The sequence below is a fragment of the Columba livia genome, chromosome 1 (genome assembly GCF_036013475.1).
Source record: "Columba livia isolate bColLiv1 breed racing homer chromosome 1, bColLiv1.pat.W.v2, whole genome shotgun sequence".
Classification (NCBI taxonomy): domain Eukaryota; kingdom Metazoa; phylum Chordata; class Aves; order Columbiformes; family Columbidae; genus Columba; species Columba livia.
Window position 1 is genome coordinate 190,091,017 of NC_088602.1, and position 21,714 is coordinate 190,112,730.

Below are 21,714 nucleotides of genomic sequence, written 5' to 3' on the forward strand. Positions count from 1 at the left end.
GGGTCCCTCCCATGCCAGACAGTACTCTATGAACTTCTCCAATGCAAGTCCTTCCCACAGGCTGCAGTTCTTCATGAACTGCTCCAGTGTGGGTCCCTTCCATGGAATGCAGTCCTTCAGGAACAGACTGCTCCAGCATGGGTCCCCCATGGGGTCACAACTCCTGCCAGCAAACCTGCTCCAGCCTGGGCTTCTCTCTCCACAGGGCCACAGGTCTTGCCAGGAGCCTGCTCCACTGTGGGCTCTCCTTGGGGTCACAGTCATCTTCAGGCATCCACCTGCTCTGGCGTGGGGTCCTCCACAGGCAGCAGGTGGAAATCTGCTTCACCATGGACCTCCATGGGCTGCAGAAGGACAGCCGGTCTCACCACAGGCTGCAGGGGAATCTCTGTTCTAGCACCTATAGCACCTTCTGCCCCTTCTTCTTCACTAGCCTGGGTGTCTGCAGAGTTGTTTCTCTCACATAATTCTCAGCCTTCTCTTCCAGCTACAGCTGCAGTTGTGTGGCATTTTTTTCCTCTTCTTAACTGTTATCCCAGAGGTGCTACCACAGTCACTGATGGGCTTGACCTTGGGCAGCAATGGGTCGGTCTTGGAGCCAGCACTGACTCTATCAAACATGAAGGAAGCTTCTAGAAGTTTCTAGTGTCTTCTCACAGAAGCCACCTCTGTAGCCCCCCCCACTATCAAAACCTGTCCATGCAACCCCAATACAATGTTTTACTCTTGTTCAGAACGTGATAGACACATAAGAAAATAAATCCCCTTAGCCAAAAAGCTAGTGCACACGGTTTGTAATTGTTGCTTTTAGCACAAATATACTGTCCTGAACTTTTACTGGTGGTTACTTCAACTTTAGTAGTCCACCCAGTTCAAGCTGTGTTAAAACTTAAAGCTACACACAAAGTGTTGCCATCAAACACTGTGTTACCAAACTCTCCAGGACATTCAGATCAACATTCTTGACATCTGTGTTACTTATTATGTTTCTTTTTGTTGGTCTTTCAGACTCCCTGGCTAGTGGGGTTCAGGTCACAAAGATGCATGTCTTAGCATGGGCTTTTTGGAGAGTGTGTGTCCCTGTGTGTGCCCATCCATGTGTGCATGTGTTTCAGGTTTCCAGCACCAATATGTTATAATTACTACAGTATTAATTCCTATATAATTGCTAGTATTTCTTTAGGCTTGCTGCAGTATTTCTTTAATGCAGTCTGTTGGCACTCATCTTTCCAAACTCTGTAAAATGGTCCCATCTCCTCCCCTGCACAGCAGCACAATCTTTCAGGACAGGTTTCTACTTGGACATAGCAAAACCATGTAACCCGTGCTGGGATACAGAGCAGCAGAAAGAGAAACGCAGTATTGGGAAGAACAGGAGTTTCAGTCAAAGCCCTGGGCCCTGCTGAGTGTAGGAGTACAAGTAATTTTCATTTGTTATTCATTATTCATGTTGTTTGAGCTTTAGTTTTACTTCAAGCCTTGTTCGTAAGAAATCTTGAAGATGTGTGCTTGTAAGTTAGTTAGGAAGTTTGTCATCCTCCCAGATAGCCAGCAGCTAAGTGTCTCTTGCCTGGCTGAAGTGATCCTTTGGGAACACATTTCCCAGAGCTGACCTCAGAAAGGGTCTTCTGAATGATGTCATTGTCATCTGCCTGTGGACAGGAATAACAGCAGGCAGCCTTCCTGGGCTGCCTACAGGGCACCTACGATGCATCTGTCTGAACAGCCAAGTCATCCATAAATGACTTCTGAGCTGCTCAAAACGTGTGTAATATGTGGGGGAGCATGGGCAAAGGTGACTTGCCTGGCGCTTTCACACACCCTTGCTCTCTGTCGTTTGGGTTGTGTTGGTGACCTGAAAAGGGCTTCTTGCTCCACAGTTCTTGGGAGCACCAAGGACCCTCACCCTGCTCCCTTTGCCATTGTACCCCCAGCATGGGGAGGGAGTGTGGGTGTCCCAGCCACAGTGCCTAACCTGCTTGGGGGTGACTTTTTACAGCTCCTAACACTGCAAACTCTCCAAAAGCGCTTGGCCTGCTCCTCCTGCTTGCTCAGCTCACGTGCTCTGAGAGTGTTTTTGTTCACTCATCCTTCAGTGTGCATCAGGATCAGTTTTTTTCAAGGAAATTAAAGCCATAAGGACTAAAAATCAGGCTTTGTGTGAGTGCTGTGGGCTGTCCAGTGTGTGAGCCAGGGAGCACACCCTTTAAGAAATGTATGAAATATCCCCATGTGCTTGACAGTGCCAAACACTTCAGTGTCTGTCTCCATTTTCCGTCCAAATCGCCCTTCCTAATAAATAGCTTGCGTGACACAAAAAAAGGTGAAGTTAGCTTGAAGCCTGACTTGGAGTTACAGAATTCCTACCCTTCCGTGTCTGGCACTGATGGGGCATGTCTGTTGCTTCTCGACTGACTCCCAAAACCTACAGCCTGGAGAGCAGCGGTACCACCATCAGCGCCCTGACCCAGGCTCCTGGCTGCTGTTCCCAGACCTGCAATTTCTCCTCCATCCGCCATATCCACGTAGCTGCTTACCTGGCCGCATTCCAGCCCGGATCACACTGGGCTGGTCTTGGCTACTTGGTGAAGTAACAGGTAAGGAATGTTGCGCACACTGGAGTTTCTCCTCCTGGCAGGCTCTCCTCGCCGTTTGCCGCTTGCCTGCCAATTGCCCAGGACAGCTATACCTGCCTTTTTTTAAGCTCTGACTGTCACCACGTGGACTCTCCCATGTTTTATGACCTGCTGCAGACTGAGTCAGCCAAGGGATCCCGGCCAGCAGCAGAGCATTGCTTAAGCTTATGCTGCAGCTGCCGTTACCACAGCACATAGGAGCCTCAGGACCTCGTGGGAAACCACAGGTCTCTCCTAGAAACGTCAGACATCCTCTAGCATTTTTACAAGCTTCCCTCTTATGAAAAAAAAAAAAAAAAAAGTAGTATGATGTGGTAACGCTGAGCCGATAGACGCATCTGAGAGAAGAAAGTCAAGTTCAGCCTGCAGCTCAGCAGAGCAGTGGTTTTCATTTAGCATCATGAGTGGCATTACTGTAGCTGTGTATTTACATCATATGACAGAGGGGTTTTTAATATGCTAGCCTTCAGATGGAGGTCTTCATTTGCTGATTGCTTGTTCTCCATGGTTTGGGCCTGAAATGCGTGCAAAGAGTTTTTGGAAGGAGAGAGGCTGTCTGCTACAGGGGGGTCCACGTACTTATTACACTGTCTGGAAGGCAGCTCATTTGAATATTATTTTGAAATTCAAAACTGGTGGTTAGGACAAGAAAAAATTGTTTCCTGCTCCCGTACTCCCTCTTTCCTAACATCTATCTATACCCTGGATTTCCAGCTTTCTTGGTTTCAAGTGTTTCTGCTCTTCTACTTTTCTGTAGCTTGCTTCTGTTTCATTTTAGAAATAGTTTTTTCCCAAACATTTTGTTCCTTCTACATCACCTAACAAAACTAATTATTGTGGGATGATCTACGCAGGGACTTCCAAATTTCTACTATTGTACAGCATCATTCCTATGCTCTTTCACCACAAAAGGCAGAAAAAAAATAGTGAACTAAACCAAAGGCAGTTTGAATTTGCAAACTAATGACTAATTTCCCTAAGTACTTGCCAACTCCTAATTATGTCTAGATGAGATTCTTGGATCGCTTGGGGCAGGCATATACTCTTTAAGTGCATTGTATGTCTATGTAATAAGAGAATACTTCTGAATTACATGTAGTGAGTGAGATGTATCTACCCAGCATTAAATTCGGCTTCTGTGTTCTGGTTTTGGGGAGGACACAACAGCTTGAAGATCATAGTCAGTCTGAAGATACTCCACATTTTCCTGGCAAAATCATCTCATACTTTATCCTGCTTGCCCTTGTGGAAAAGCTTCAAGGTCTCTGGGGCTCTTGGCTTTGCACTGTTCTGAAAGAATATGTATTTAACACAAGCTAAATGCTGTGCATATCTCATTGGGGCCCTGTTAAGATATTGAAGAATAAATGATGGTGGTGCTTTAAAGAAAGGCTGCATCAGTCCTTCTGTTGACAAGTTTTTTCTGAGCCTACTCCTGCCTTTCTGAATTGTTGCTCTGTCTGTATTGTAAGAGTCAAGTCCCTTCTCAGCACCCTCATACCCTGAGCGAACACATTCTCCACCCAAAACTTGTTGTGACACATCTGGTTTATATTGAGACTGCTGAGTTTCTGCTAAGCCCTCCAGCACAGAGGAGTCTTTGAGACATTTATTCTGCATTCCAGCTTAGAGCTATTTGCTAGGGGAAAAGAAAGCAATGCTGTGTCTGTCATTTAAAAAAAAAAAAGGAAAAAAAGGCTACCTTTTGGAATGCAACTTGCCTTTTGTAGTAACCCACGTGGAGGTGAAGACGACAGAGCCAGGGCAGAGCCTCCAGGATGGAATAACTGTGTTGCTGTGGTCAGCGCTGAGTCTTAGTATCTCTCCTACATCTTCCAAGGTAGTTTGTTTGCCAGTTAACATTTGCTACTCTATTTTCTGGTTATGGTTTGTTTTGCTGCAAACTGTGCCTTTGGTGGACTGTCTCTTACTGTATAGATTTCCTATAGTATCACTGGAGTGTACAGTCCCTATGTGACTCCTGAGGGGAGACCTAATGCATCTTTGTCACTTGCAAGGACATGGTTACTTTGCAAAATAATTTTCTGGAGTTCATGAGAGGCAATGTGGCTGCTGGCACCGCTCTTGGCTCTCCTAATGAAAAACCCATGTTTTAAGTGGCGAGACAAATTCTAGCTAGGCATTTCCTTTCCTTTCATTTATGTTGGTGGGTGGGTTGTGGGGTTGTTTGTTAGTTTGTTTGTTTGGGGGTTTTTTGTTGTTGTTTGTTTTTTTGAGAGTCTTATAAATCACTCAAGTGCTATCGAAGATTAAAGATATTTATCCTTCTGTTAGAGAAACAAACAAAAGTACCCATTAAAGCAATTCCAGTAAGAACTGATATTATTATAGCATGTTTTATTCTTAATTATTTTGTTGCAGGCTGCAAACACTAAAATTCTTCCTGTTGAAATTTGTTACTAAGTTAATGTTCTCTTTAATATTTAGGAGTGCAATTCTTGGTAGTTTCTGACTTAACAAGGGCTAATTATGCTTATTGCCAAACACTTTTTTCAGTCCTTTCTGTCCCGCCCTTAGATGATATGTCAGCAAAAAAATCTAATAATAGCATCTGAATTAAGCTTGCTGGAGGGTAATAGAATGAGAAAACAAAATTTTCATTAATTTCATAGGGTTTTCTTCAAGATTCATATTATGTGCAAAGTAATAAAATGACTAGCTTTTAATTAAATTAAAACAATAGTTTGCCTAAATTATGAGTACATAATTTTAAAGTAGCTATGTGCACTTAGCTTCCCTTTTAATCACAGTTTAATCCAGAATCCTTTCTGCAGCATGACAAACACGGATGTCTTTTTCTTCCATAAACACCTATAACTGATGCACATGGACTGTATCTGGATTTCTGTTTTGTGCAGTTTAGTTATGTTTAATTCATTGTATTCTGTCTCTCAGCCGCTTCTGACTTATTTGCATAATATTTCAAAACGTGTTGAATAGTCTCTCAGACACAAGCAGCAGCTTCTGCAAGGCATGGTGATGTTTCAGCTGGGAGAACCTTGCATGGGTAGGGGCCTAAGCACCAAAATAAAGTGGTCACATTAGATCTTCTTAATTGTAGCCTTCTTCCAATTCCTCAGTGTCTTTTCTTAATTTATATTAAATAGATACATATTCTCCTCAGTTGTCCTGTGAGCTCTTCTTCACACTTTGCCAGAATTGGTCCCACAATAAGATCCAGATGAAACACCTCATGCCGCATTTGCCTTGCGTGCATTCACACTGCAATCACTTTTTTTCACACGGATATACATAAAAGCGAGCTTGTGAATGCAGAAAAAGGTAATCCTGCAAATGCTTTTTGTCAGATGTTCTGTTCCCTCTGCCTTGTAGTGCATAATCGTCCTTGGGTGCAGTGTGGCGGGTGCACCCAGCTCGCTGGCTGGCCGGGCACGCAAGGCCAAGGCGCCAGACACGGTGTAACGCGGGGACAAAAGCTGTGGCAGTAACACCTGCTCCCTGAAGGCCCACCAAAGGAGCACCCCAAAGACACCGGTCACTAATGAATGAGCTTGTTAAACCTCTTGCACCACTAAAGCTACCCTTCATGAAAGGTTTATAGCTCCTTTTTGAGAACACTGTTAAACTAATCTAAGTAAACTCTGCAGAGTTGCATCTGAATGTCCGTGCTGAAAGTGGTGTGTATCAGCAGTGCTCTTTCTTTCAGAGAGAATGCTTTGTTGTTCTTTGTCAAAGAAATTTCCATTAAAAAAAAAAAAGAGTGGAAGGAAAAGGGGGAAGATCTTTAATCCACTGGTGGTTGTTTATAGATATGAAAATAGTATAGGTAACTTGAATCCTGGATCCAGAAGGAAGGGCAACAAACAGGAGGGTAAGTTATCTCTTCTGCTTGAGGGTGAGAACCTATATCACTCTGTGCTCTTTTGGAAGTCTGGAGATATCTTTTATTTTAATGAGAACCATATAGGCTTTTGTGTGTGCTCAAATGTGCAGAATAAATTGAAACTAGCTTTCTCTGTGCTGTCACACATCACGCCTGGAATGTGGTTGTGCTTCTGGCCTGGTGAGATCAGGTTGGGTTTTTTTTTTTTGTTCAAACATAAGGGCAATTCATTCTTCATCATCAATTGAACTCGAGCATTTCCAAGCCAGCTGCCAGTTGTGATACATGCGCTACTGGCTTTGTGGTGTATTCTTTTGTCCCCATGGTAAGAAATTGTGAGTACTAGTCTGGTGACCTTAACCTTCTCGGAGGTAAAAATGAGCCACTTGTTTGTTCAGACTGAAGTTTTCACTGAAGTCTTAAATTTTTGTTCTTGCTTTCCGTCTTTTTTCTGTTATCTGAAAGTAATGTCCTTCCTATGTGTGTGTGAACTTTGTATGGCCTACCAAAAGCAAGGAAATGCATTTCTAGGTCTTGTTACCAGAGACCAAAATTTTCTTGTTTCCTTTCACCAAGGAAAGGTCACCTTGTCATCCAGCACGGTGGTGTGTTCATAGCAGCTTTCAGAAAGGAATATGAAAGGGAATGCATATGTACCCAAGCAAAAAAAAAGTTCCTGTTAAAAGAAAACATACTTGTGGGTTTGAGTTTTGCTCAATGCTGCCTTCCTTTGGGATTTTTCTCCTCCCTTAAAAATGATGACAGTGAGGAGGAGACTGTACAGTAACATCATTATCCTTAGTGGGTATGTGTGGGGTCTTCTCTTTTTGAGAGCTTTAAAATGTCAAAAAATAGTATTTTGATATGACTTAAATTTGTTGAGTATTGGCACTTCAAATGATCACGAAGAGTGAATCACCCTTACAATCAGTGTTGCATATTTGGAGAATAACAAAATGATTAATAGTATTGTGAAATGTTTTAGGAATCTTGTAGTCCTGTGTCTTACTACTTTTCTGCATGTTTGTGTGTGTTCCTCCTGTTCAAAAACACTCCTTTTTCAGCTTCAGGCAGTATTAGGGAAAATGGCATGTGTCTGTTGTACTGAACTGGAATGAAATATTTGTAAATGACGTGGTTTCTTTCATTGACAAAACACTTTAAGAGAGAACTCTGGAGAAAGTGCTGGTGTACCCACTGTTACTTGGTTAGCTTTTCTTATGAAGTGGGCCAAAGTGGTTATTTTCAATTTGTATGAATTTTCAGCCCTTTGATACGAAGCATGTTTCTGAAATCTTAAAGAGAAAGGGGGTGGCAGAATGGAGGTTTTTGGCTGCTTCCCTCCGTCCCCCTGTGGAACACTGAAGTGACCCACTTCTGCATGATACGGTTAGTTGCAAAGTCCAGTAATTAGCATTAATGCTTCAGCAATGAGGAACAAATGAGTATTGGCCTGCAGCTGGGACTCACAGGAGGGGCCTGCAATACCAGCCAGGATTGTGGATATTTATGGAGTTGGAGGTGTTGGTGAAGGCTTCATTTGTGATCGTTTTCTCTCACTGCCTTATATATTTAAAAAATGGGAGAGTTAGTCAGAGTGGGTTTTTTTTTCTTGCAGTTAAAGAGAGGGCATAGTGTAATATTCCAGCATTGCCACTCAGCTATTCCACCATGGGGCATACCCAAAGCAAGAGAGTGCGAAACATAGGAAAGGTATTTATAGAGCGGATTGTCAACCTGCCGACCAAAACATTTTGAAATATACATCTGAAGTCTAGAATCTATTTTATTATGCTTTATCTGTAGTTACCAAATCTATAAAGTTACACATCTTTCAAATGCTGAGAGAATAAAATTGTTGTGTCCCAAGAATCTGAAGTTAGTGTTGCAGCAGTAGCTGTCTAGACAAAATATTGAGCTTTTTACATGACTATCAAAGATGTTTGTTGGATTGGGATTTTGTAACTATTATGTCTTCCATGGTGCTCCCTTATAGACTTTAGGGTTTGTTTTTGTTTTTTCTGGAATTGGACCCACTTCTTGTACTTTTCAAGTATTTTTCTCTCTCTTTCTCTCTCTTTTTTTTTTTTTTTTTTCCTTTTTTGTCCTCTGAGACATTGCCTTGGTCACCATAGGAGAAGTGAATAGATGCTTTTGTTAGTCTAATATGAAAAGTTGACATCTGTTTTGCTTTAAACCAGATTTCCAAGTAAACTGTAGAAAATCTGTAATCTTTGTAAGAGGATGAACTTGACATAATCGCTGCTTTTAAGAAAATAATTTTTCTATTTTATTGGATAATAGTTCAGTGAAACATGCCAAAAAAAAAAAAAAAAAAGAGGGCCTAAGGAAAAGGTGATGGCAACATTTACAAAATAGGTGAGCATAAGCAGCTTTGTTATTCTGATATGAACACGTCTTGTGAATCAGTAGTGTAAAATCCTCATCTGTGAGTGATACCAAAGACTGGAGTCAAATATGGAGAGCGTTTTCTTTCTTCCACATCTCCAGCATTTAGAAGGAATATTAACCTAAATACCTCTCGGAATCTAGATGAAGAGCTGGATGAGAAAACCACTGAGAGTGCAGAGAATGTGGAAAAGTGTAGAGAATATGGAAAGCAGGTGATCACCCTGAGAGGAAGAATACTCTTGGCTGGTCTGTAGGTGGTATAATGCACTTGGTGTATGGGCTTCCTTCTGCAACTGATAGAGTGGTGAGTATATGAGCTTCTTGGGGATCTATTATAGTAACAAAGAGGGGGGACTGGAAACTTCTGTTCCTCCCTATGCTCCTAAACTTGTGGGCTCTTTACTCGATTTGGGGTATAGTAGAAGGATATGATGTTCCAGTGGAGTGGCAATAATTGGTTAAGAAGGGAAGGAAGTTATTCCTGAGGGTTTTCATGCAAGGATGCTGCTAGCTTTTGATGTTTGTCCAAGTCACTTCTGTATATTTATATGTACCAGAAAACCTGCTTTAAAGGGAGAGGTTGGAATTTCCAAATCCTATGTGTACTTTGAGATCTGCCACAGCAAAGTACTGAAAACTAATTAGTATTAAAGATAGGCCTGCAAATCTTGTTTTTAATCTTCTTTCACCTCACCTGGAAGTGAGGAGCAGCTCCTTCTGACTACTCAACACCCTTTGAACAAGACTGATTTCACTCTAGTGTTTACGAGCACATCCCATACACAAATGTGGACTATTCCCTGTGAAATGACCCAGAGCCACCAGATGCTCAAATGAAGACTGTCAGTGGGATTGTAAACATCCCACTTCTGATTTATCTTTTCTTCATAGTTACTTTTTAAAATGTTTCCTTCTTGGGAACTTTATGGTAAGTGTCTGAATGCATCAGCAGCGACTTTTATTTCACCTCCTCAAGTCTCTTCTTATAGCAACATCTGGGAAATCCATTTAATTTACTTCAATGTGAAATTACTTTCAGTTTGTCAGACATCAGCTTTTTACTCTAAGTGTTTAACTCCCAAGTGAAGCACATCATTAACCGCTATTATTTCAAGAGTTAAAGTTTGTGTAACTAATATTCTAAAACTCAGACAAATCCAAATATTTTGGTGACCATGCTTTAATAGCTCCTCTGATTGCTTCATGATAAATAGAGATAATTAGATAGTATATAACAGTGCTGATTTTCACAGCAACATTTCTTTCTCAGTCAAAAAGCCCTTGTAATAAAACTCAAGAAAAATAAATTAGGCAGATCTGTTTGCTTGCTTTGCATTTTCTACTGACAGGTTCTTTGCTGTGCTTTGGAATGCATTACAGGAGAGGTAGCAGCAGGATGTGACCTGTAATTCCTGAGCGCTTTGGGTGTAGGCAATGCAAACACCCATATAAAGTCTTCCCAGGAAACAATCTGTCTTAATGTTATAGTACACAATTTAGTTTTCTGCTTCCTTTATTATTTGACCGTTTTTTCCCTATTATGCACATCAGCATGGTACATTAGTATCTACTGCATTATCTTTTCTCTACCTGTTCTGGAAGTATGCATGCATAGGGTGGAAATGAATTGGATGTGAAATGCAAACAGTAAATAAGAAGTAATGTTTGAGCTTACGTAAGCAGAGAAGAATATACACAATATGAAGTAGTATTGTCACCCTAAATGTGTGCAGGAATTAGTAGTACCCTAACAGCCAAATGACCAGAGTTATGCAGCACTCTTCACCAGCTGTAGTCTCTGCTTACGCCCTGTAATACTGTGATTCTTTCCATGGAGCTTGGATATTGCCCATTAGCAGCTGGGAGAGGGAGGGATGGGAAGAGGATGAGACATCTCCCAGTTTTTCCTGCCTTGCCCATCTCCCATGCATGGGAGGCAAGCAGAGCAAGGTGCTGCAGTGAAGCAGCCACATCTAGAAGGATCTGAGACTCCCGGGAAGGCAGGAAGCATATGGGATTGTACCCAATTAAGTGGTCACACATCCAAGGATATCAGTAAAAAAATAGAGGCAATTCTCTCCCTCCACTCCACTCTTATGAGACCCCACCTGCAGTACTGTGTCCGACTCTGGGGCACCAACATAAGAAGGAGATGGACCTGTTGGAGTGAGTCCAAGGAAGACAAGCAGAGGACTGGAGGAGCATCTTTCCTGTGAGGGACAGGCTGAGAGAGCTGGGGTTGTTCAGCCTGGAGAAGAGAAGGCTCTGGGGACACCTTATAGCAGCATTTCAGTACTTCAGAGAGGGAATTTTTATGAAGGCTATTAGCTTAAAACCATTTCTAAATGGGTAGATTTAGATTGGATAAAAGGAAGAAATTCTTCACCATGAGGGTGGTGAGGCACATCAACAGGCTGCCCAGGGAAGCTGTGTATGCCCCATCCCTGGAAATGTTCAAGGCCAGGTTGGATGGGGCTTTAAACAACCTGGTCTAGTGGAAGGTGTCCCTGCCCATGGCAGGGGAGTGGAACTAGATGGTCTTTCGGTTCCCTTCCAACTCAAACCGTGCTATGACATTTACTTTCCTGATAATGATACTGACAACAGGGTATCAGTAGTCTTCACCCTTCCAAGGGGTGCCGTTTCCAGGTTTTTGACCTTCTCTAACAGCTCAGTCAGTATATTGGGTTTTCCCTCTGAAGAATCTCTCCTCTCTTCAAGATCAGAGCAGTAATAAACCTCTTTGCCCAGACAGTGGATTAAAGCCACTTAAACCTTTACCAGCCTATCAAAGTAGTAAGGAATTGAGATGAAGATTATCAATTTACATAAACCAGCACTGTATTTATTCATATATATGTGTGTGTATAATTAAGTGAGCCAGTGCAGTACATGAGAAGTGAAGGGGAATTTTCCCCATACCATGGGTGTTGGTGACTGCTGGATCAGTGCAGTGAAACAGGAGAACTTCGAACACGCCTGGAATTTGTAAAGTACATATCCACTCAGGAGCATTAGTTGCAGTGTTGTGTTTAGATGACTTGTTTAACTCAGAGTTAATTATTGAATTCATGTTGAAAAAGAGACTGCTCATCTGCTGCTACTCAAAGACTCAGGGAGGCTGAGTAAGTACAAACGAGCCATTTTGAGCAGTGATACTGAAGTGAAGGTAATTTTCTTACCTTTTAGCTCCTTCGTGGAACACAGTGCTCATCCTTCAAGCAGGTGCACAGGAAGGTACTGCCAGTAAACGCTGATGAGCTCTTCAAGGAGGGAAGCGATGAATGAAAGATACAGTTATAACTACATAACCATTTAAAAACCTCTTCCAATTATTCTATGTGCAACAAGGATTGTAAGCATCCACCGAAGATACAATTTTCTGAGCTGCAGGGATTTATTGATTTATTATATTTTTCTCCCCTCCATGGAATCGGTGGGATTAACTTTCACTTAAACTTAACCGTCATTTTTCACCAGTGCTATCACCTCCATTCTCCATCCAAAGGTGCTGCTGAAATGTGGCAAGTGGTTTTGCCAGTAATTGTGTGCTACTTCATTCCATTTTAAATGAAAGTAGAGAGTACAGTGGCCTTCCTTTCTCATCACCGGCATGCTTAACATGCGGTATTGACTGAGAAAGGGCAGAAGAGTGGGCTCCCCTTTAAATTGCAAAGATGTGTCATCTTGCTGTATGTTCCCTTAGGAGCTACTAACTTAATTTCTGGGCAACAAGCTTCTGACTCCAGCATCTTGTTCATGACAAAAAAAGGCTGGTGTTTTGGTTTTTTTTTAATGATAAAAGAAACTGAACATGGTTTTGAGTATTTAAAATGAGCAATGGCTGTTATGTGGATCGTAGGCAAGTTCCTATTGCGGTATAAATATGCTTGATCTCGTTCTGAGGCCGGTAAACATGCTCTGGTAGAAGGTGGCTTTTCTTTGGCCCCAGCTGTGCTAAACACTATTATAATTAGCACCATGGTTAGCTTAATCAGAGCACTTGGCTCGGGAGAGAGATGTTACAGAGTGCACCATAATTAGCATTTTTATTCCTTTGATCCAGAGTGTGCTCTTTATTGACAGAAGTATCAAGAGCTGGTTTGTTTTTTCTTTTAACACTTCAGGAGGAGGAAATATATGTGGCTGGTGAGATTACAACTTTATTAATGAGGTTATTTTTAAAAGATACAACCTTTCCAAAGGAAGTAGAAGGGAAAATGATCTGCATGTGTGGAAAAAATGGTATCAGGCTTCAGCGCTGCAGCATTTGGGCAGGTTTGCGGCCTCCTGGGGCAGCTGCAGCCCTTGGGAGTTGCATGGACAGACTTACCAGTTCCAAACTATTTCCAGCACACTTCGGTGGGATGGATGGTTGCTGTTCAGGTCTGCAGAAAAAGTACCATTTCCTTAAAATGAGGAAGGGGAATGTTGACAGTGCGATCTGTTTGGCAAAAAAAAAAACAAAACACAAGATTTTGATAATACTGTAGTACTTAAAGCTTCACGTATGTGCCAGCTCCAGTCACTGAAACACAAGCATCCCATCCTACATACCCAATATAAGCAGGTGGCGAAAGCGTGCAGCGGAGCAGATGACTGGTTTGGTTCATGAAAAAACATAACATTTATGTTGTCAGACGAAATGCTGAAGACTTCCAAACTTACATCTGGCATCACCGCCCTGATTGCAGGGGAGGAGAGTCGAGATGCCCAGGAGGCTTTTCTCATTACACAGCATGGAGCGGAGCATTCACTCTCACTGCCAACAAACCCAGGACGTTAGAGATCAGGGACTTTTGGTAGATGAAGCCGCAGTCTGCCTTGTTGGGATAGCCTTCATTAGGCCTGATTAATACGCTTTACTCTTTGCTCACAGTGTAGGAGGATGCCTGTAACACTTTATATCTCTAACACATTGAGTTGGGTGTAATTTGTCTCAGTTGCTTTTGAGCATTTGTTAAGCAATCTGGAGCAAGTGTTTTATGCACTTGTTTTTTGTTGACTTTGGGATGACCTTAGCTCAGGTATTGGTAGTCACATCCTCCATATTCTACTTCCAATAATTTGTACTATTGTTTTTTAAAAGAAGGCATAGCACTGTTTACAATGGAAAAAAAGGAGAAAAAATAGTTGAGGTTCCCCTCGTAAGAGCTCTTTGCAGGTTTTCACTCCTCCTTTATGCGTATCTGTCTCTTTCCAGTCCTTTACAAAGAGGGAAGAGCTATCCTGTGCCTGTGTTCTTGCAGTTCATTTGTATCTGCTTTGCCAGCAGAAAAAACATATGCTAATAGAGGCTGCAGAGAATGCAGCCATTATTAAGGGACTTCCTATGTTATCCTCGACTTCACTAGATTACTTTTATCTGCTCAAGATGGATAAGTAATTTTTAAAACATTTATGTAACTAGGTTTTAGGTTAATAGTAGGTTAAATGGTTTATTTAAGTAATCTTCCCTAGTGAAAAGTATGTGGAAAGACCCTCTCTCAGTATTCTTACAAGATTATTTTCATATCAGCATTAAAGCAGCAAGCAGTCTCCTTGACAGTAGACTTGGAAGATACTCATTATTTGAGAGACATGATCAAAACAGTATAATCTTTTCCAATACCCATACAAAGCCAGCAATTGTCTGTTTCTGCCATTCCAGTTATTTATGTAATTATACTTAATGCCACACAGATTCGAGAAGAAAAAGAATTTGTTGCTGCTGTTTCTGATTAATATTTTTCCATCCTGAGATCATAAAAACATTAAATGCTTCTTTGTGGTGGTAGAGAGAAGGACGGACTACGGTTTTTGCAAACAATTCGGCAGAGGAGTGAGGAGAATGTGCCTTTTTTGATTCTGTCTTCTTTCCACATAAAGGCGTAATTTCTGAAGCTCTCGCTTTGCTAGGAAATGCTGCCATGGCATAATATCACTCATGAGTCGTTGACACCTTTATTAAACTAAACCATGTGGTAATTTTGCAGTGGATTCCAAAGGTATGTGACTTAACTAGCTTAAACCCGGATATATCCAGACTATTCTGCTTTGCCCGGTTCTGTGTTGCGCTCCTGGTGAAATTATTTACCTATTTGGTGGCCTAGAAGTGTTTAAATACCAAGATACCTTCTGTACTGTTCTGCTTACCATAACTGGGTTGGCTGGGGTCAAGGAGCTCTAGCTGGTGAGCCCCTGCCATCCATCTAATCCCATGTACTATAACAATCCAAGGTTGCTTGGAAATGCCCCTGGAAAGCACATTGATGTTTTCACAGGCTTCTGGATTAGGGGAGCTGCTTGAAAGCTTACAGACATCTTCTTCAAATTCACTGCATTCACTTGTGCTCAGTCTCATGTATTTGGGTTCCTTCTTCATAGTGTCTGAAGAGAGAAGAACTGGACGTGTATCACTTCTCTGCAGCAGAAGGCTCAAGTTAGAAGTTCAGATTGGGTTCAGCAAAGCTGGTGTATTCATTTAAAGCAGACACAGGAAAAGTTGGATTTTTTAGGCACGCTCAAGAAATAAATATATGCTCATGGGTTTTATAACATTATGATCATCCAGGTTACTCAATTATAGTGTCATGCACTTGTACAAATTCACTACTTCAGTCAGCCTGCAAGTTCTGCTCAAGCTTGATAATATCATTTTAAAAAGACATCCAATCTCAATTTTTTTAAAGACTTTAGTTCACGGGAAATTTACTATGTGCAAATGTAAAAGGTTCCAGTGACTTAATTGCATTCATTTCTAACACTTCTCCTAAATTTTAGCCTGAATTTTACCTCAAAGTTCCATTTTTCAGCTCTGTATTTTATTATGCCCTGTATTAAATGTCTCTCACTAATGTAAGTATTTATGTACTGTGATCAAGCCATTCTGAACTTTCTCTCTGTGAAACTAAATAGACTGAATTACTTCTGGCTCTTGCTTTAGGGCATATTTTCCTGACTCTGAATCCTTCTTGCAGCTCCATCCTGATTCCTTTCCAGTTTGTCAACATCTTTTGTGCAGTGTGGACACCAGGCATGGCCGTGTCTGCTTGTAATCGTGTCAGTAATACTGGATGAAGTGACAGAACCAGTCCCAGGCATCTCAGCAATGTCAGAGAAACTGAACTTTTGCCACTCCAGGACTGAGGGTAAAATGAGATCACTCTGAAGATTTGGGCTCATTACCCCGACTGTGGAAGAGGGAAGGAAGAGGGCGAGTGTGGTCAGGGCTGGGAAGAGCTGGATCCCGCGTCTCCTCCCATCACGATTTCTGTCAGAATTAGCAGGTCAAAGCTCGGCTCCGGCATAGGCAAAGCAGGCAGCAGGTCCGTGACTACCACTTAGTGTTGTTCTACTTACTACCCCATTGCCCTGGATAACCTCAACTTCATCTGTTCCTAATAATGCTCCTCTGAAGTGCTACAATTATGTTTTCTGCTTTGTGTCTTCCCCTAGCTCATGTATTGAAAGATCTCATTAATCGTCTTAGCCACTGCATCCCTGCCAGAGTTTTAGCTGCGGTTCACCGTGGCCCTGAAGTCATTCTTCAAGTTGCTGCTTTCCAGATTAGTTCACTATGCTACAAGTTTAACCTGTATTTGAAGAAGCATGACCTTGCATTCTGTGGCTGCTATAAGTACTGTCGTTCAAAGAGCCCCATAGAGCATATTTTTCAACTAGCTCCGAACTGACTTGCCCTTAGTCTGGCTGCTATACCATTAGTCACATCACTTTCACCTTGACTGCCACAATGCTATGTTCTTCCACCTCACTTAAGACGATAGATTAGAGAAGGACCAAGATCTCTCTATACACAAATCAACCGCAAATTTCATTCGGTTCTGGGAGTCCCATCTTTCTTAAGTCTCTCCTATTTAATTACGACACTTCTATTTTGTGGGATGCCTCCACTTTATGCTCCTCTCTGAGTGGAAGAATTAAAAAGACAAGTGATCTTCTTTCCGTTCATGTGTTGTGTGTGGCATTCCTACTACTGCAATGCAGTTGAAGATACTGCAGAGGGATATTTAAATTTGAGCCAAAAAAAAGCCTAATTAAAGTGAGGAAAAAATTATGAATGCATTTCTATTTTTAGGATTTGTGAAACCTGCCTTAACAGAACCTTTGGGCTTAAATTAGTAGACATTCCATTTTTAATTGGAGCATTTTGCTGCGTGTGATGGTTTAAAATAAAGGATTAATTAATTAGGCATTTATTTGAAAAGTGAAACATTCAGGGAAGCCAGCCTGTGTTTTTGGATATTATATTGACTGTGTAGATAAAGGAGCTGGGGAAGGGAGACAGATGAGCAATATACAAATGACACTGTTGGTCATCTTAGCTATGCTTTCTGGGGCAAGGCAAAGACATCACAAAACATACCAAAAATTAGTTCAAAATAATATTTTTTCCCCTGCAAACTGTACATTCATGTGTGTGTCAGGAGTCTCAGAATCTCTCAAGAGCTTTGCTTTTGCTTACCTCTCCTACCGTAGCTGAGCTTCAAGGTTTGTGTATTTGTGCTTTTCGATGCCACCCACATTATATGTGCACTAAAACAAATAGGGATTTGCTACCCAGGGAGCAACGTCAGCTAGCTGAGGAGGTTTTGTGGCAGCCAGCAAAAATAATGAAGGGAAAGGGAAGGTGGTGGAAGGCTCTGGGGTAGTGAGTGCTTGATGGGCAGTGTCCTGCTGACCGGCAGGAATGCGGCCCCTAGGGCAGCCCTGGCAGATCAGGTCTGCTGCTGAGTCCAGGTGATTTTGATTCCAGAAAGCTGGTCCTTTTCCCAGTATGCAGATCTCAAAGGACTTACCTCTGCATGTTGCTGGTGGTTACCATTCTAGAGGCTATTTAAGGGAAGAGGAAAGGTGCATTTGAGTTTGCAAGATTTGTTTTGTGTTTTCAAATCACTGATGCACAGAAATCACTGCTCTTACTGCTGCTCAGTCATACTACCCTAAAAACTGCTAAAGCACCTTCAAATTTTAAAAGATCGGCAGATTTGGCTTCTGTTTTCTGTGTGAGTATCTGCTCATAAAAACTGGCTTGCACTTTTTTCAGAGATCAAGTGACTGGTCACAATGGAGTGCTTCATTCCTGTCCTGGATGTTGTCCTTAGCCGTGAGAGCAGGGCTGCTGCTTAGTGTTTGGTGTGCTCAGTGACCTCCCTCCCGAGTGCCAGAGCCATCAGAGAAGCTTTATTGCCTCCCATATATGCTGTCAATCTTGATTGCCACATTAGCTCCAGAATAAATATACAGCTAATCAAATATGATGATGAGATGTAGAGTGATGGGCAAACTAGCAGGACTACGCTAGAAATGTCCTCTGGGTAAAGCTTTCCTGGTGCATTACTTGCAACCAAACAAAGTCCACCTCTTCCAAAAATTATGTAGCCATTTAGGTCACATCTACCCCTATTGTACTTAGGAAGCATCTCCATTGATCTATACAACATTTTTCCTGAGTGGTTTGCTGAAGACTGAATTATCCTTTCAGTTGGATTGCAGAGGTTCTTCTTTCCATTTTTTCCCCCATAGTGAGTCTTTAAAGCATGCGTCTCATCATCACAGCAATACAGAATGATGTTGCCTTAATTTACAGAGCACAAGCGTACATTGGGTGATTACAGTTAGCTCAAAAAGGATACAAGCTTTTACTGACGTTAAACATTAAACATTGTCATTAAAGTAGTGAATACTTGGATTGTGGCATTGTGGAGTTTGGAGAATAACACTTTTTTGATCTAGCCTAAAACATCCTACTTCCAAGTTTTGATAACTTCCACTTTTTCTTAAAAATGGACAAGTTCTACTTTTAATATAATGCCAGTTGTGCTAAAGTAGCTTACCTCTCCCTCAGCAGAGAATGCTCTGCTGCTGCTACATTTCCAGTCTTCATAAAACTTAACTAAAACAAGTTGACTTCATTCTTGAAGTGTCAACATAGAAACAGTGATATTGCCTCAAGAGTCACTTTGTTCTATTGTTCTTAATGGCAGGATTTGAAATCTGAGCAGGGGTGATCCTGATCATCCAGTGCGGAGAGCAAAGAGGAATAGGTGTTTTGAGCCTGGTGCTCTAATCTTTTAAATAAAAATGTGGAGGTGTTAGTTTTCATAGAGACATAGTACAGTACAGCAGCACAAACCTCCCTGCTTAGAGGGAGGCTCCTTGCCACAGTAGAAGATGAATTAAGTTTCCTTTTTCTTAATTGTTTTTCTTTTTCCTAGTTGGCCTTGTTAGTGCTATATCGTAAGCATATTTTGAAAACAGAAAATCACCTCCTTTTAAAAAAAATTGTTTTTATTTTTAACTATTTAATAATTTTAGAGATCTCATCAGAATCACCTTTCCTAACAACTCTGCCAAGAGGATAGCAAATGGAATGTATCATTCAAATAATCGAGGAGTGATTTTTTTTGTTGTTGTTGTTAATAATTCCAAGTTCGAGTGAAATCTTGCAAATTTATTAAAATTACTCATGTTTAAAAATGAGATCGCTTTTAAATGCAAAGTGATATGATAATGCTGAAACTTAAAGATACCATTAATTCTACAAATATGCAAAAAAGTGAATTTTAAGCCTATATTTTTTAAAAGTTCAAACTTATGTTTCAGTTCTTGCAAACACGTTGTGGTGTGCACTTATAAAAATATTAAATATTATGTTGGCTAAATGGTAACAAATGAGCCAGTGTTTACTATGGTAAGGAATACATTGGGGACATAACCATTAGCCAAGGGTAATTTAGTTTTAGCATTATCAGTTAGAAATACTGCAGTTGAGTGGAATATTTTATTACACGAAAACATCTGTAACCAATATATCCCTTGGGAAGCTTACGTGACCTGTGATCTGTTTGGAAAAAAATGTTTTGGTTTTATGAGGTTTTTTTTCAAAAGCAAGTATGCGCAGCAGGCCGTGTCCCGGGGAATCTGGAAGGGGCTCCCTCCTTGTTGTGTACCTCCTGGAAATTTCTAGGAGCTGTAGCAATGTTTCTGCACTCCGGGCTGTAGTTTTCAAGCTCATGCTATAACCTGTGGCACTGAAAATATCTGGGAGATGTGTACAACCATCCACACTAACTTTATCTGTGCCACGAGGCATTTATGCACAATCATCCTTACTGAGAGGTATCCTAAACCAACTGCAATCAGTAACTTTTGGATCAAAAACCACAACACAGACATCTGAAAATATGTTTATATTCTGTTGAAGTTTGCCAGTGATACAGGAACAAATAGCATGCTTAAGATATTTCTCAGGCCTTGCCGTGCACCTTTTCCTGGCTGCTTTTTTTTCCTCTCTTCAGTGAAGCCAGAATATGTCATCCCAACTTAAATTTGCAAAGCAGTTGCCTCTACTGAGGCCTTCACGGTGCTTTGGCAGGAAAACAAAGTGCCCAGCTGCCGAGGACCATCAGTCAAGGCCTGGGAACTGGGGGAGCCAGGAAGACGGACGGGTAGACAGCCTGAACTTGACAGCCCATTAGGTACCTGACCTTCTGCTTAAATGACTGTTGAGTTCTTAAAGATGTGGATTAATGCTTTCTTTTGTTCTGTGAGTTCAGAGGTGAGCTGGGCAGATAGGCGTGACAATTAGAGATGGCTTTGCCTTGGGGTGCTGTATGTCCCACACCAAGGCTGCATGGCAGCTGGGTCTGACGTGCTCTTTCTGCAGAGAGAACTACAGAGAAAAACTGCAACTTTCTTTACAGAGGGGCAAAACCCGTCACGTTGTCCCAGGATCTCATTACACGATAACACTCCGTAATTACAAGCAAAACTCCTTGTTTCTAGTTACTTGGTTACTGTCTACACCCAGCAATCAAAACGGACTAGTTTATGACCATAGGCATGTTCCAGACCATAATATGTCAAGCGCTTTTTAGGCATGAGCTGCAAAAGTAATAGGCTTCATTCCAGGAAGACCACGGCGTTACCTTTCTGGCATCACTTCCAGTTCACGCTTCCTGCAGCAACTCTGCAGCCACTGAGGCCCAAATGCTGCAAAGCAGAGAGCATTTCTCAGGAGATCATTTTTGCCTTAGAGCGACCAAGTGCTGCTTTTTAAAAAGTCTGCCTTGTTTGGGGAATATTTAAGCCACGGTGTTGCCCATTAAGTACTTTATCAGTGCAAAGGCGGAGCAAACTTTTACGGGCATATGAAGCATATCTATGGGCTCTTTTGTCTGTGGTGATAACACTGTGCCTGGGACGGGTTGACTGTGAAACTGAGTGTAATTCATCTCAAAACTTCCATCTGTTCAAAAGATATGAAAAGTATGTGCTAATGGGTTGCTGGCAATGTGTGTTGGTGGAACACATAGAATGGGAAAGAGCACAAAAGTTTTGACTCAATAAGCAGAGGAGATGTAAAGAAAGCAGGTTATTCCCAGAATGGCAAATCCTTCATTTCCAGTACCCAAAGAGGTACTTCCCATCCTGCAAAGTGAATTCCTGTGAGACAACAATGTTCCCTTTCAGAAAGGAGCAATAGAGTGTGAAGATCCAAGGAGATGCATCTCTGCATTTCACCTCTTGTTTGCAAAGTGATCAGGATTTAATCCCAGCTCTACAAATGGCATGTCTAGCAAGATTGTATGTATTTCACTTTCTCAATGAAACAAATTAAGCTAACCTGGGAGGCTGGATCTGTATAAATGTGATTTCCTATTTTTAAATTATGTGAAAGATAAGCCTGTTCTCAGCCCCTGATGAGTGTCTTGGGAACTGGCCACCCTGCCTTGCTGCTGTGCTCAGCAGGATGGGGACATCAGGGCAGGATGGGTCTGGGTGTGAACCGGAGACCAG

General features: G+C 41.6%; 1 protein-coding gene across 6 annotated transcripts in view; it reads left to right on the plus strand.

Moving 5' to 3' along the window:
* PLXNB2 (plexin B2) overlaps positions 1-21,714 on the plus strand; it is a 258,438-nt gene that overhangs the window by 108,943 nt on the left and 127,781 nt on the right. Inside the window, exon 1 of one of the 6 annotated variants that reach the window (XM_065048908.1) lies at positions 4,239-4,476. The exons of the other annotated variants lie outside the window; for them this stretch is intronic. The gene's annotated coding sequence lies outside the window, so the exon portion shown is untranslated. Of the gene's footprint in view, positions 1-4,238; positions 4,477-21,714 lie in introns of those variants that run through there. 6 annotated transcript variants of the gene reach the window in all.